This window comes from Panthera leo, chromosome F2 (genome assembly GCF_018350215.1).
Source record: "Panthera leo isolate Ple1 chromosome F2, P.leo_Ple1_pat1.1, whole genome shotgun sequence".
In the NCBI taxonomy this organism is placed as follows: domain Eukaryota; kingdom Metazoa; phylum Chordata; class Mammalia; order Carnivora; family Felidae; genus Panthera; species Panthera leo.
Genome location: NC_056695.1, coordinates 62,002,155 through 62,019,402, shown reverse-complemented (window position 1 = coordinate 62,019,402; position 17,248 = coordinate 62,002,155).

Genomic DNA, 17,248 nt, shown 5'->3' with positions numbered 1-17,248 from the left:
TAAATCCTGCCTTAGGCATAATTGGTTAGGTTACGCTGTGGTAACCAGAAATGAAACCCCGAATTTAATGGTTTAGTACCCTCAAAACTCACCTTACTCACCTTACATGCCTCACTCAGGTTGAGGTTTAGGGGAGGCTCTGCTCCCACAGTACTCAAGGACCCAGGCCAACAGGGAAGATTCTAGCATCTGGAAGACCTAGATTCCAGGCCCATAAAGCAGAGGAAAAAAAGAAGCATGAAACACTCACAGCCATTGCTCACAGAGTGAGTCACATGGTTCTGCTCAACAGCAGGATGGTTAGGGAATCACTGGGGGGATGGAAAGGCTGGTGGAATGTACATAGGTATTTATGAGTATTAAATATCTCTGCCATTTAGGTCTCTATGACTCCAAACCTTTGTCTCTTACCTATCGTACCTCAGTCACGTGTTCCTCGAGTGCCACAGAAGCAAATGTGAGCAGTCAGAATTTCTGGGCAGCCTAGTCCCCTAAGAGTCATGAATGAGAAACAGATGGATATACTCGACCCTCAAGTGATCCTAGGAGAAAGGATTTAGAACACAGCAGGCTTATAATGGCTGTTCAGCCTTCTGCCTTCCCCTCAGGAGCCACAGAGAAGGGGCGTGGCGGGGTGACTGATTGGTCTGTCGGACTGCCTAGAGCTGGTCCAGCTTCCTTCAGGCTGCCAGGTACGGGCTAAACCTCCAAAGCCTTGTGCTTTGAAGCTGCGATTGTGTTTCTGAATTTAGCTCTTCACATGATTTGAATTCCTGTCTTTAGTGACAACAACAGGCTGTGATGGTGGATGCAGGAATCCAAGGGCATCTGGACTAATCAGGAATAATCTAGATAAATCCTTGCCTCGTTAATGCCCACTGTTTTGATCCCAAACACCTACCAGGTCCCATATCTGCAAGAGCCAGACTGTGGACCTTGAACACCCTCTCTGCCTCTCTGGCCTAAACCAGAATTTGACTGAAGAGGTAACATCAGGCCTCTTTCACCTGGGGCCCAGGTCTTCAAAAGTTTCAAGAGGAAACCTGAGGCCAAGAGGAAAGAGAAAAGGAAGCTTTCCAGATGAGAGTGCTAAGAGAAGACAACGCTTTTAACTTCTTTGCTTCTCCTGCTATAAACTCTACCCCTAGTGCCACGGCCACCCCCTCAGATGGCCCTGAAGACGCCATTATTGAGAGTTTCCTACTTTCACATGTAATATCTGGGGAGAGACCACTGACCCTCTCCAGCTACTCCAAGTACTCCCTTACATGGCCCAGTGATGAGACCAGCTGGCACCTTTGAAGTGTCAGCAGAAGTGATGACACTCCCTAACCCCCTGGGGAAAAGCAAGGAACAGCCAGTGTCTTCTTCCACCCTTCTCCTCTGGGCATCCAAGGCCACTTGGGAGGTTACATATACCAGATGGTGAGGCTATAAGGAGAGATGCCCCATCTTATCAGATTTTACACGTGTAAGAAATAAAATTTTATTGTGTAAGCTGAGATTTCAGGATTTGCCTGCTATGGCAGTTAGCATTAATTATCCTAATCCAATATGAGACATGTGTAAAAAAATCATATAGAGGGTGCCTGGGTGGCTCCGTCAGTTAAGTGTCCAAATCTTGGTTTCAGTTGCGGTTATGATCTCATGGGTTCGTGAGTTTGAGCCCCATGTCAGGCTTTGTGCTGACAGTGCAGAGCTTGCATGGGATTCTCTCTCTCTCTCCCTCTCTCCCGCTCACGCATGCTCTCTCTTTCTCTATATAAATAAATAAACATTTTTTTAAAGTTTTTTTATTTTGGGAGAGAGAGAGCACAAACAGGGGAGGGACAGAGAGACTGTCAGCACAGAGCCTGATGTGGGGCTCAAACTCACAAACTGAGATTATGACCTGAGCCAAAATAGAGCCAGACACTTAGCCAACTGAGGCACTCAGGTGCCCCTGTATTATTAATTTTTGAGTCATAATGGCACTGTGGTTTGTACAGGTGAATGTCTTATTCTTGGGAGGTATTTGTTGGACTATTTAGAGATAAAGTTTCATGCTATCTGTAACTTACTTTAAAGGTTTCAACAACAACGAACACATGTGTGTGCAAACATATAAAGACCTGCACACCTAGAAGAGGGAGAGAAGACAAATGTGGCATAGTAATGTGGATTTAGGCAATGGAAAAATGAGTGTTCATTGCATATTGTTATTTCAACTTCTCCGTAGATCTGAAATTGTTCAAAAAAAAAAAAAAAAAGAGTCTCCACTCCTACTTTCTATCCTTTGTTTTGCTGTATTTTCTGCACCTCGAGTTCTTTGAAATTATGTATTTATTTATGTCATTGATTATTGGATCTTTTTCTTTCACTAGAATGTAAGCCTCTGGGAGAAGATGTTTGTCAGTCTGATAAACCAGTTTATCCCAAGTACCTAGACCAGAGTAGCAATCAATTAATAATTGTTAAATGAGTGAATGAATGACCCATCCAGAAACCTTGACCCATGCTGGATCCCGGCCTCCTTAAGGATGAGTCAGGGGAGAGTATCTTGAATACCTCCAACCCCCCAACAACCCAAGGACTCCCAAAACAACCAGCAAATCAGCAAATCTGATCTGAGTATGCACACTCAGCCTCATGGAGCTACACAAACAGAGAGATTTCAGTCCCCTGAAACATCACACAGGTCCACATACAACAAAGATGGCTGTGAGGGCCCTTTTGGCTTTATAAAGGCACATTAGCAATGTTGCCCCATTGAACACTCAGGTATAGCCTACAAGATAGGTAAAATTATTAGCCTGTTGACAGAGGGAACCAAAACACAGAAGGGCCCACATGATTTGCCCAAGGTGCAACACTTTTATTATTTTTTTATTTTTTTATTTAAAAATAAACACTTTTAGTTGGCTAAGATGCGAACCCTGCCCTTCTTACTCAGAACATTTGTGCTTTTCACTATATATCAGACCATCTAAAAATATTACAGTTACTAACAGGCAGCATTTCTAATTGCCAAATGAGTTCCATATATATATATATATACACACACATCCCCAAATAGTTCATTACATGAAAGAAAACAGGGATCACTTGTCTAAAACGTAGACCCTTGTGATGTACAATGACAACTACTTATTTTGTCATTGAGATGGAGGTTCTAAGGGCACTGGTTTTGAGCTAAGCCTGGGTCCTCGAAGGCAAGTGCTTTAGTTCCTTAATCCACTAGCTTGCCCTTTTGTACTTCACCTCCATAAAGACAGTCAACCCATTACAATAGTGGCCTCAGAGCTCTAAAATCACACCGTGACAACACCTGACACCTTGTAAGCTACACAGAGCCCTGTCTCAATCAATACTCGAATGGAAAGCAGAAACTGAAAAGAAATTTCAAGCATTGCAAGGAATAGTGCTGCTCGCTGAGAAGGTTGCCCTCTTAACCATGAGTCAATCCGTACCACTTGCCTGATAGGAAAGGGGGGGGGGGTGGGCGGTTAAAAGCATTGTTCTATCTTATTCCGGAAGCAGAAAGCCTGACTCCTAGGAGCCGGCACTTATTAAAAATCCAGTAGTGCCTTCTGGTTAGACTGGAATGCCTTTTGATCATGGTTCAACTCAGGTAATTACATTCCCATCCAAATTTCCATTGGTCTCCAATTAGCTCAAACAGGCTTGCAGAATTTGCTATAAAATACAGTGTTAAGCTTAATCAGTGCAATGATCAAATATGTATTTTATATGTTAGAAACCTATGTGGAGGTAACGGACTATAAAGTCTATATTTAAGATCTGTTTGGAGACTTTTTCCTTTCTTTTCTAAAGCAACCTTATTGACATGTAATTAATATATACCATAATTCACCATTGTCAGTACACAATTCAATATTTTTAAGTATATTCACAGAGCTGTTCAACCATCTACCACAATCTAATTTTAGAACATTTTTTTATCGGCCAAGAAAAGAACTCTGTCCCCATTAGCAGTCACTCCCCATTCTCTCCAGCCCTCCCCTTCCTCCAGTCCCCGGCAACCGCTAGTCTACTTTCTAAGTCTATAGATTCGCCTATTCTAGACATTTCGTATGTATGAAATTATACAATGTGTGATCTTTTGTAACTGGCTTCTTTCACTTAGCATAATGTTTCAAACGTTCATCCGTATTGTAGCATTATCAGTACTTCATTCCTTTTTATTCTCGACTAACATTCCATTGTATGAATATGCAACATTTTGCTTGTCCTTTCATCAGTTGATAGGCATTTGGGTTGTTTCCACTTTTGACTATTAAGAATAACACTGTCAGAAGAATTCATCTGCAAGTTTTTGTGCGGACATAGGCTTTCATTTCTCTTGGGTATATACCAAGGACTGAAATTGCTAGATTGTAGGTAACTATATGTTTAACTTTTTCAGGATCTGCCAGACTATTTTCCAAAGTGGCTGAAACTTTTTACATTCCCCTTTGCAATGTGTGAGAGTTGCAATCTCCCACATCCTTGTCAATACTCGTTATTGTGATTTTTTGATGATAGCCACCCTAATCAATATGAAGTGATATATTAACGTGGTTTTGACTTGCATTTCCATAATAACTAACGATGTTAAGCATCTTTTCCTGTGTCTGTCAGTCATATGGTATATCTTCTTTGGGGAAATGTCTATTCATATCCTCTAATCACTTCTTAAATTTGGTGATTTGTCTTTTCATTGAGTTGTAAGCATCTCTATATCTTAGATATAAGTCCTTTATCAGAGATATGATTTGCAGATATTTACTATCATTCTATCTATTTGTTGCCTTTGTACGTTCTCGATGGTGTCATTTGCCGCACAGAAGTTTTAAATTTTGGTAGAGTCTAACTTATCTTTTTTTTTTTTTTTTGGTCACTTGTGCTTTTGTTGTTCAGTTGGAAAAACTTACTTTTTCTCCTGTGTTTTTCTCCTTTACCTTCATACGACTACCAGACTCAGTACTTCCGACACCAGACGCGTTGGGGGGGGGGGGGGGGGGGTTTCCACATGAAACAATTCTCTGATGCCAGCCAGGTGTCCTGCGGTTCAACTCAATTCTGACACTGTTTACCTGGAGATAGCATCCCATAAGCTAAGGGCTCAGTCCCACAAGACGTCTCTCTCTTCAGATACCAGTTACAAGTTCCCATTGTTACCTGTGCTTCTGACTGACTGACCATAAATTGGAGATTACCATGACCCCCTCCTTGGGTTCAGTTAATTTGCTAGAGATACAGAACTCAAAGAAATATGTCCTTACATTCGCCACTTTATTATAAAAGAACATGGTAAAGGATACAGGTGAATAGCCAGATGAAGAGATGCATAAAGAGAGGTCTGGGAGAACCCCAAGTGCAGGAGCTTCTGTCCTGTGGAGCTAGAGAGTCACCCTCCTGGTGTATGGATGTGTCCACCAACTGGCAGCTTTCCAAACCCTGTTTGGGATTTTTATAGAGGCTTCATTACGCTGGCATGTTGATCATTAATTCAATTCCCAGCCTCCTCTCCTCTTCCCAGAGGATAGGGGATGGGGTTGGAAGTTACAGTCTTGTAATCGTGGTTTGGTTTTTCTGCTGACCAGCCCTCATCCAGGAGCCCCCCAAATATTGTCTCATTAGAACAAAAGAGACTCCTGTCACCCAGGAGATTCCAAGGGATTTGAGAGCTCTGTGTGAGGAACCAAGGTCAAAGATCAAACATTTGAACAAAAGATGCTCCTTCTGCTCTTATCACTTAGGAAGTTACAAGAGTTTTAGAAGCTCTGTGCCAGGAATAGGAGGCAGAGACCAATATATATATATATATATTTTTTTTTTTTTTTCTATTATTTGATAGCTGTCCTATCCAAGTAACTGTTGCCTAACCAAAGGTCATGAAGATTTACTCCTACGTTATTTTAAAAGACTTTCATAGTTTTAGCACTTACATCTAGGTCTATGGTCTGTTTTTACTTCATCTTTGTATACGGTGTGAGTTAGGAGTCCAGCTTCATTGTCTTGCATGTGGATGTTTAGTCGTCTCAGAACCATTTGCTGAAAAGGTTACTTTCTCCCATTGAATTGTCTTGACATCTGTGTCGAAATCAATTAACCAGAAATGTAGAGGTTGGGTTTATTTTTTTTTCATCAGCATGCTGTACATATTCCCCTAAAAGTTAGAGTTAACTAAATTGGTTTGTTTTATTGTTTGGGAAATACCTGATATGTTCCTAGAAAAGAGGATTTGCAAAGTACACATTGGCCCATAGAACATGACATGTTAAAGATGACCTTAAGCCCCTTCCATATTTTATAAGGGATAGTAATTTTCAAGTCCAAATACTAAACTACTACGTCTGCAATAATTATAACTATGCTAGCTATTACTATAGCTAGCATATATTGGACCTGGGACTGTGCAGAGCTCTTTGAGTATCTGTGGCACTTAATCTTCCCAAGAAGATTCAGTGCATATGTGTTTCCCCAGATAAGGAAATTGAGGCTTAGAGGGGTTTTGTGGGCTTTTTGCCTCACACAGCTAGGGAGTCACTTCTGTATTTCCAAATCTCACATGAGCTGATCACTGTCTGTATAATGGGTATAACTTGTAGGTATTGCCTAATGGTAGAAATAAACATTTCAATGCTCCCCCAGGGTCTGAGAGCAAAGTCCCAAAAGAGCTAATTACAACCCGGAAGTGTCCTTGAAGGTACCATGTTTAATCTTTAAATTCATGCAAAATTTTCCATCACCATGATATGTGTGTTTATTGAAACTACATAACATATGTGTTTATTTAAAATAAATCTGGGTCCTGAAGGTAATCTATAGAAGTAGGGAATTCCTATATTGACGCCCCGTCCTTCTTCTTTTTTTTTTTTTTTTAATTACAACCAAAGTGTTTCAGAAACAGTACATATTCCCTCCTCTAAAAACTCTCTAGAACTATCCTTAGGCCTCCCTGAAAGAGCCCTTAGGGTCACAGGATTCTGCTGTGACTGATGGACTCCACATGCTCCTGAAGCATGGCTATAAAACAATTTCCTTTAAGCAAATCTTATTTTCTTACTGACTTACATTATACCAGTGAAGATGTATTCCCACAGGAACAAAGAAATGTAGCCCCAACATATAATTTTGAAACAATTGCATCTACAGGAAAGCTTTTCAAAATCACATCGTTTTTTAAAAAGTTTATCATTTTTGAAAAATAATAATAAAGCCAAACTGAGTCACAAGGAGAATGAATAGTGTGCTAAAACTTAAAATACTTTGCCAACATCTGCATTTCCTTGTGGAGTAGTTTCCCCAAAAGGAAATTTGTCCACTGTGTTCTCTGGGCTTTTCAGCAATCAGTAACTAGTTTTAAAAGAAAAAAAAAAAAGAGTGTTAAAATGCTTAACATTTTCAATGTATTAATTAAGGATGATCTCTTAAGTAATCCATGGCTAGAGCCATTAATGTGTTTGCTTAATATTCCGTGTATTTTCTTTAGAGTGAAAATGGGTTTATTCTGCATACATATACCTGCATAGTCCTAATTCTTTTTCTTCTGGGCTTTGATTTCCACAACGGGTGTGCAGTTTTCTGACACAGAAGAGGAAAGGAAATACTTGCTAGTCAGCTGATCTTGAAATTTCATAATTTCTGAAGGTCTTTCCTAAGCCTATTAATTAAGCTTGATAGGGCAACAAAAGGGAAAACTTATGGAAGCATGATTCTGCCCTACTGGGGATGTGCCTGGCAAGCTGGTGAAGCAAACAAGCCAGAAGTCTGTTTGCAAGAGGACTGAAATGTGTCTTAGGAGGACACAGATCCTAGAGAAAAAAGAGTGTAATACGGAGAATCCAGTAAGAAAGTTTGGTCCCAACAATAAATTGACAGCACTCTTAAGCTGGAGAGTGAAAGAGCCTTTAATAGACTATACAAATGTGTAGTCAGAAGTTACAGAAACAACCAGACCTGGTGTGATGTCTCAGGGCTAACAACACAGGGGAGCCTGTGTGGTCACTGGAATGTAGGAAGAAAAGACATGGGTCTTGCAAGGGAGAATGAGGGGAATAAATACCCGGACCTCATTCTCCTCTTACCCCCTATCTTCTGCTGGTTCTTTCCGTTGGTCAAACGCAACAAAACCCCAGAGCCCATTGTTGTGTCCACTTGGATGTCAGTACTTTCCAGCCAAAGCCCTCCAGGAACACGTCTGTAGTTGAACAGTTGGGTTTATTGCTCATTAAATGAATAGGAATGCACACCATGGAGAACACTGGGGAGTCTTAATAAGGGGATGTTAGAGAGGATTTGTTTCTAGGGTTCGGCCTGCTGGTAAGTAGTTTTGGAAAAGGCTGAAGAAGAAAGAGGCTTTGCTCTGGGCTGAATGCTAAGTAAGGCAAAAGCAACTTATTGACCAATTACAGCTTTAGCATCCCCTCATTGTTCCCTAATTCTAGGTAAGATTTATTCAGGTACCCAATCATAGAATTGTTCCCACTTCCTGACAGCATTCCCCTCCCCCCAACTAAAATGGTGGACCATTTTTATGGCTTAGACAATAATCAGTTTTTGTCTGTTTTCCCATGTAATTGCAGAGTGGACTTGCTGTCTTGATTCATCCCGATCACAGAGTGTCCTTGTCTGATGTTGGGGCTCTGTGCTAGATTCCATGCTCTGCCTCTCCACATTCACCCAGTGTGTGCTCTGGGAGGCTGACTCATGAGCAAGGAAAGCAGCCCCTAGCCTCTAGGACTGGCCTGATCCAGTTGGCTTGGCCTTGGGTTTCAGTTATTGAACACAAATTTGCACAGAACCTCAGCATCAGTTAAGATCACTGAAGATGCCAATTCTGAGTCCGTGATACTTGTCATCAGCATACACCTCTGAGCCCAGCTCTCCATGGGGAAAAGTAAAAAGTGAGAGAACTTTTGAAAAGAAAAGCCACTTACAAAACACTAGAGCTTAAGACAGAAGACTGTCTCTATCAGAACATGACCCAAAGGGAAGAGGACCTTCTCCCACACCGCTACAGGTCACTGGGCACTGTGCGTTGGGCACTTTTTGTGAGGATGTCTCCAGGACAATGGGGGATGAGTGCACATGATTGGAAACAGCATATGATTGGAAACTGATGCTCGGTGAAGCAGAGGAGGTCCAGCGGGGATGGATGATCCATGAGCATAGAAGGAATGCCCCCTGGGGACACCCAGATACAAACAGGGGACTTTGCAGGGAGACAAGGTCTTGAATTTTGTAGGAGGGAAGAACCAGAGGAATTTGGGCTTACCATTATCGTAACTTTGTTAGTATCCATGGGCTGTTGAAGCCTAGAGGAACTTAGTATACATATTTTTAAACACCAAGCAAACTAATTTTATATGCATTTAATTAAAATGAGCTTTTCCTTGAGTTTGGCAATGATGCACAATACGCTTTTAACAGCTTTGTGCATCATTCCCAACCTGTAAATGTGAATAATCATGCTTACTTATTTATAAAGTTCTTTGAGGTTTTTGGATGAAAGGCTCTTTTAAAGTACAAAGCATTAATTTTTTGTGACAGAGCACTATACCAGAAGTGAACATGAAGCAATATAAAAATTTTGTGTTCTTTCTTCCTTTAAGTTTTTAGTTGCTTTCTTCACAAAGACACAAAAGCCAGTCTCCAACAGGAGATCTGGTGTTTGAGATAACAGAACTAATAAAGTACTGTAAGTATAAAATCCTAGATAGGCTTGAATTGGCTACTCCTTTTGAGAATGTGAGAAATGAATTGATAGACAAAGTATTTTGTACAAATGAACTCATTTCAGTAAGTCGCACTGATAATCTTAAGAGTATGTAAATGGACCTCTATTTATAGACTCGTTATATCCATTTTTGACCAGGACGAGCAAGTGAAGCAGTAGCAATAGTCAATCATTACAAGTAACTAGACCACAAGAGAAAAATGTGCCAGTTGCTAGGTGATGACTTTCAATCTATCATTTTAGGCAATAAATATAAGATGAAGTTATGAGGAGAGAAGCTATTCATAGCTAAAACTCTAGCTAAAATGGCTATTATTTATTGCACGGAACTGAAATCGGATGAAGTCGAGAAACCCAACGTACAAACCCAGAAGCTGAGATACTACACAAGCGGACGTATTTCAAGGACAAATCCAAAGGTAAACAGAAAACGAGGATTTAGGGGAGGGTGGAGAGGATAAAAGGTTTAAGATAAAAATGGACTCAACTGCGTCACTTATTACCATGTTTCAAACCATAAAATAAAATGGAAAAAACATTTTTCCGAACTTTACCATTCTGAGAAAGACGACAAGTCTTTCGGCCCCTATCAGTTACTTCGCAGGTGGCAATAATACATTTGGCACAATGGCATATGCAAATGCTGTGTGAGACCCTGTGTTTCCGCCCTCTGAGAGCACAGAGATTGGCTTGGAAGTATAGGTAACGCAAATGAAATGATCAGAGAAGAGCAGGGGCATTAAAAACATTCGGTTAAAACCTATGCCTAGCCTAAAACAAGCACTCAATCAGTGCTGGCTAAATAATAAAGAATTGTGTGTGCCGTAAGGGTGCCTGTTGCTGGTTCTATAAGGGGAAAACCATAGCTGCCTCAAACACAGCTGAGAATTACAAAGCATACGAAATAGCCTCCCTCATTACCCATTTACTTTAGCAAGCCCGATAATCTAGAACAGTGGTTCTCATACTCTAGTGTGCATCAGAATTACCTGGAGAACTTGGTAAAACACAAATCACTGGGTCCCACCCACAGAGTTTCTGACCCAGTAGGTCTGAGCAGGATAATTTTCATTCTTAACATACTCCCAGGTGATATGGGTACTTCTGATCTGGGGAGCACATTTTGAGAATTACTGGTCTAAAAGATTGTAAGTAAATTTAAAAGCATGAAAGAGGATACTCATAACAGCTAACATTTACTGTGTACCCACAATACCACTATGCTTCAAATCCTCCTAGGTGATAGATGATAGATATAGATAGATAGATAGGTAGGTAGGTAGGTGATAGATAGATAGATAGATAGGTGGAAGGAAGGAAGGAAGGAAGGAAGGAAGGAAGGAAGGAAGGAAGGAAGGAAGGAAGGGAGGGAGGGAGGGAGGGAGGGAAGAAGGAAGGGAGATGAGACAAAGACCAAAGGGAAGTCTCTAATTTTCATGCATATGCAAACATAAAGAACAGGCATTTTTATTTGTATCTTATAGCTGAAGAACTAGAAGTAGGCTCTGAGAAGTTAAAACATTTGCCTACAGCATGTAAGAGGTAGAGCACAGACTTGAACCCTGATCTGTCTCCTTCAAAGCCCATGCTGTTTCTGCCATATCCTTCTGGATCTCTCTGCAGTCACATGCTAACAGAAAAAAAAAACAAAAAGCAAAACCAGCTTATGGTGTTGGAGGAGCCTGAAAATCAACCAAAACCAGATGGAAGATCACAAAATGCACAGCAGCCTGAGGTTTTTAAGACAAGACAAGACAGCCTGACCTTCTTCAGGCTGGAGACAAGGGACCAGTGTTGAGCTACACAGTTTTATTGCCTAGGGTGACCCTTGACAGTGGTGTGGGTGGCTGGGCCTCCCTTATGGCTCTGTGTTACAGCCAAAGCAGAAGCTGGCTGGCATGACCTTCCAAATCCAGAGAAGGGGTAAGAGGACATGCTTCAAAATTACATTTTCTCTTTGAAGCGTTCACATTGCCCCCATTGACCTCTACCTCAAATAATAATCATAAGTGGAAACGGAGGGGGTAAAAGCCATAGAAGTGTCTCCTGACCATAACAGACACCAAAGAATGGGGGGAGGAGTTCCTCCTCTCCTTCCTCCTCCCCTCCTCCTCCTCTTCACATGAAGAAAAGCCCTTGTTTCCTAGGCCGATCTGTTTCTCCTCTCTCCTCTTTTTGCAGAACCAACATGTTCATCAATCACCCAAAGTCGAAATTCATCTTTGATTTCTTTCTTTCCTGTCATAAGAGCACATTCCCTATAACCATGCTAACACCTTTGTTGGGGTACAGTTGAGAAACTAAATGCACCTTAAAAAATGCACCTGAAGTGTATACTTTGATAGATTTTAACATATGTATATATCCATGAAACACACTAGATAGTGAAAATCAGCATAATAGAACCCTTAGAAGTTGCCTGTGGCTTACCTTTCCAACTGTGAGCATCCTTCTCAACCCAGGTGACCACTGTCTGCTTTCTACCCTCCCCCCTCCCCCCCCCCCCCCCCCCCCCGGCGGAAATAACCTAAAGGTTATTTTGCCCTTTTCAGAGTGACATTAACCTTTTCCTGTGATTATTTGCCATTTATGTTCTTTTGTGAAATGTCTGTTTAAATCTTTTCCTAAAGTACTAATTTATTAAACAAATTAAACAATACTCATTTATTGTTATTATTGAATTTTAAGTGTTCTTCATATGCATCCTGGATGCAAGCCCTTGGCCAGATACATCTGGAAATATTGCCTCCCAGTCTGTGCCTTGTCTTTTCATTCTCATCACAGTGTCTTTTGAAGAGAAGCTTAAAATTTGGTGAGGTCCAATTTACTTTTTTAATAGATTATGCTTTTGGTGTATCTGAAAAATGTTTCGCCTTACCTAAAGTGAAAAAAATGTTCTCCTGTGTTTCCTTGTGGAAGTTGTACAGTTACAGGCTTTACATGTAAGTCTATGATTCATTTTCAGTCAGTTTTGTATGTGGCTCAAGGTATAGATTGAAATTCCTTTTTTTTCCTCTTTTGCATATGGATAGCAAATTGTTCCACGCCATTTATTGGAAAACTAATCAAAATCTTTCTCCACTTTTTTGCTGTCAGTGGGCCATGTATGTGTGTGTCTGTTTTGGTTTTCTGGACTCTGTTTTGTACCATTGACCAGTTTGTCTACAACGATATCATTATGCCATGGTCTTGATGACTGTAACATTATGGTGAGCCTTGAGATCGAGAAGTGTGATGTTTGTTCTTCGTTTTGAAAGTTTTATTGGTGTGCTCTCTTTAGCAGCACATACACCGAAGGTCATATTGGCTATTCTAGGTCCCTTGTATTTCCACACAGCTTTTATGGTTTTTGCCTGGGACTGCTTTAAATATATAGATCAACTTGGAGAAAATTGGTGCATTAAAATACCAAGCCTTCAGATCCTTGGGCATAGAGTATCTCTCCATTTTTCAGGTCTGCTTAAATTGACTTCAACATTGTGCAGTTTTCAGTGTACAGGTATTACTCATCTTTTTTAGATCAATCATTAAATATTGTAAGTCTTACCTTGTTGGGTTCTGTATATTTTTATATTCCTATAAATATGTGTGACCTTTGTTCTGGAATAGAATTAAGTTACTCGGAGATTGGAAATGGTTTGATTCTTTTGGAGTTTGCTGTAAAGCTTTGTTAGGCACAACCAGAACAGCACTCAGTCCAAGATTAATTTTTTCCCTGCTAGCGAAGTAAAACCCTTCTGAGTACTCTCCTTTCTGCCTTATGAATTATGACATTTTCTATTCTTGCTGGTGTGAGCACACAATCTTCCTGGCCCCATGGGAGGAGATCTTAAGGGCTGTTTCCTCTAATCCTTCCAGATGGTTCTTTTCAGGCCTCAGGATGCTTCCTTACATGTAGGCACTGCCACTGCTTAGCAGAATACACACGGGTGCCTTCTGCAGACCCAGAATCCTCTCTCTGGAGCCCTCTCTTCTTATCTGTTGTCCCATGCAAGCTCTGCATGCTTGGGAGACTGGCCCCCTGGTAGCCCCGTCTTTGTCTCCGCAAGTCAGAGAGACCACTAGGATCCACCTGAGTTCCCTTTCCTACTCCAAGGCCTGGAAGCCCTTTCTGAGCAGTAAGCTGGGGCCATCACGGAGAATCATTTGTCTCCCAACTTTCTGACAATACTGCCCTTCCTTCGTTGTCTGATGTCCACCGTCTTGAAAAACTTTGTTTCATATAATTGTCTATTTTTTCAGTTGTTTTAAGTGGGAAGGCAAAACTAGTCCCTGTTATTCTGTCTTGGCACAGTGGAAGTCCTGCGTGCCCTATGATTTTATTCTGTTTCTCTTTTATCACATGTTTTCTATTCTACCACCCCCATTGCTACATTGTAAAAACAACAATGAAACAGCTTTCCTTTATGAAAACCTGCTCTGTGCCAGGGCCTCTATCACACGCTTGATAAACATCATATCCACCAACCATGGCTATAAGTTGGGCTTGTTTTTTTATTTACAAAATATTTCAGACATTCGGAAAAGTTGAAAGTGATGTGAATACTCTCGACACCTAGAAGTGACAATGTTAGCGTTTGTGGCATTTGCTTCAGCAAAAGCAAAGTTTCTTTGTGACCTGTTCCCTAGTGCTGCTCCCACCCTCTCTCACGTGAAGTAGCTATTATGCTGGAGCTGGAATAGGTAAGGTGGGTTTATTACCTCCACTTACTGATGAGAATTCTGAGGCTCAGAGAGATTAAGTAGCACGCAGAGGGCCGTTCAGTTTATAACAGGACGGACTAATACTGGAGTTCTGGTCTCTCTGGCCCAAAGCCATGTGCTGCACCACAAGTATACATTCGTCTTCCTGAAGCCCCATCTGAATCATAGAGTTTCCCAATTTTGAATCCTATCCCTGAATTAAATATGTTTCTCATCTTGGCTTTATAGTCCTGACAAGGCGTGACTTGCATGTACGTTAGACACTCCTATTTTCTGTAAACCTCTTCAGATCATACAAAACCATCCTATTCTATGTAAACCTCTTCAGATCATACAAAACCATTTGGTCGCCCCCAGTAGTACAGTGAATTTTCTTGCTGTTGCATCATTGCCTGTATTTTTTCCTCCATCTGGAATGTTCTCCTCTCCCCATTTCCGCAGTTCAAAAACCATGCTGATTCTTCATAGTTTATCTGACAAAAAAAACATTGATTGAGTCATTTATTCATATCCCATATCAATGACTGCACAGAGCAGATGACCAGTGGCTGTTCGAGTCTTTACTCCTTCCCTTCACCCCGGCACTTTGTCACTCAGAACCCTATCGCAAAGCATTTTTCATGTCTTCCCCCAGCATTTCGTCATATTTGATAGTATTTTGTATATGTGCCTTCCCTCTTGTATGTTGTAACTTTATCTCTGTATTACCATGAGTGTCTAGCATAGAGCCTTTGTACATAACAAGGGCCCAATCAATGCTTATTAAATTGAATTACACATTCAAAATCTGGATATCCTGGGAAATATAGGAATTGGTAAATGTAGTAGTATTTGTTTTTAATTTACTTTTACCTTAAAAAAAATACCGAGCATGAGAGTTTTCTTATGCTGGTGTATACACAGAGCCCTTTCTGAATGTCCAGTGCTTGGGCCCACGTGGAGCCTTTTTTATTCCTCCAACAAACCTCTGAAACACAAAAAGAAATCTCAACTCTGTCCTTGCACCCATAGAAAATGGCATTAACATCTTAAAGCAAGTTGGCTGAAAGACATTTGGATCCAAGCAAGTGATATTCGGCCAAATTTTCACACTGATACGATCTTACGCTATCTTCTACCGCAGGTGTTTTGTTCTGTGTTGGCCCGAACGATTGCATGTTGTTGTCATCATTGCCATGGAAAGTGCCACTGGAATGAAAGGGGTTGCCATCAATGGGTCTTTTTATGGTTACTGAGCTGCGGAGCGAACCTGTTTGAGCTGGAATAATGGATACGGTGGATTCCCCAGCTAATTCCATGCAAGTTTAGTCCCATTTTATAGTTCCAGTTGCCTTCAACTAAAACAAGATGGTAACTTTGAGATTATCATTACATAAGGCAGAAAATAAATCTTGTGTTAATGCTATCTATAGTGAAAAAAAAAAGTATGCTTTCTGATACAAAGAGAATTTGGTGCTGGAAAGAAATGCTTGGATTTACTTCTATTCTTGTGCCACATAAATTTACTAAGCGAGGCGGATTAACTAAAGATCGAGAAGGGAAAAAAATACCTAAAACCAGAATAAAAATTCCAGGTCGCTTCCCCTTATCCAACTCTGTGTGCATGGACACTGCTGATTTGGGCATGTACCATTTCCTTTTCATTATTCATCCTCCAGAAGCTGGGCAGACTAGCAATGTGTTAAGGCGTGTTGTGAGAAAGTAATGAACTCTCGGCCAAAGGCACCCTCCCCATTGCATGCTCTATCTACTGGGTGTAGCCACACAGGAACACCTTGAGGTCCCCGTTCAAGGAGGAGCCTAGCATCCCCCTCCTGAAAGCATGTCCACCGCCAGTCCAGCCCATGGTGCATCAGTGGCATCCTCGTGATCCCAGTGGGGTTCGGATCAGTGAGCACTGGCTGAGGACCTCCTGTGTGCCAGAACCTACTGTGCCGTGTTCCACAGTGAATACAATATAACGTCTGGTTTAGGAGCCCTCACAACTGAATAGAGCCATAAAGAACTTTAAGATACTCTTGTTAGGAAGTCTCATTATGGGTGGCCCACCCAAAAAGGAAACACATTGTTCAGCCGCCCTGTTCTGAAATGATGCGTCTGGTCTGGTCTGTGCGCTCTGACCATTAGATTGTTAATTTAATTTTTTTTTTTTAACATTTATTTATTTTTGAGACAGAGAGAGACAGAGCATGAACGGGGGAGGGTCAGAGAGAGGGAGACACAGAATCCGAAACAGGCTCCAGGCTCTGAGCTGTCAGCACAGAGCCCGACGCGGGGCTCGAACTCACAGACCGCGAGATCATGACCCGAGCTGAAGTCGGCCGCCCAACTGACTGAGCCACCCAGGCGCCCCTAGATTGTTAATTTTAATTTAGAGTTGGGTCCATGCTGACTTCGGTAAAATTCAACAGAGTTTTCTACCCAGGACTTAATGAAAAACAATGAAAAGGATCAAATAGCTTGATTGAATCCATACCTTAAAAATAGCTTAGGTATAATACACTACATAGATATTAATAAGTAATTATATGTATGTTGATATACATGTATATACAGTATTAAAGTTTAATAACTGAGCCATAACTAATACACAGAGCTAACTAAAATTTAAGTGTAGTGTGAGCAGTCCTGTTAACAGTGTCACCCAAAGGAATTGCACCATCATGGTGGGGTCTAGCCTTTTCAGCTTATCTCCAGCTTCTAGGTCTGCTTTTTAGTCCTTTTGGTGACCCAGACTGGTCCCATGCTAGGCCATTTGCTTACCTTTTTTATTCTAAGGTTGATACATTATTACAGAGAATTTCATTCTCTTTTTCTGTC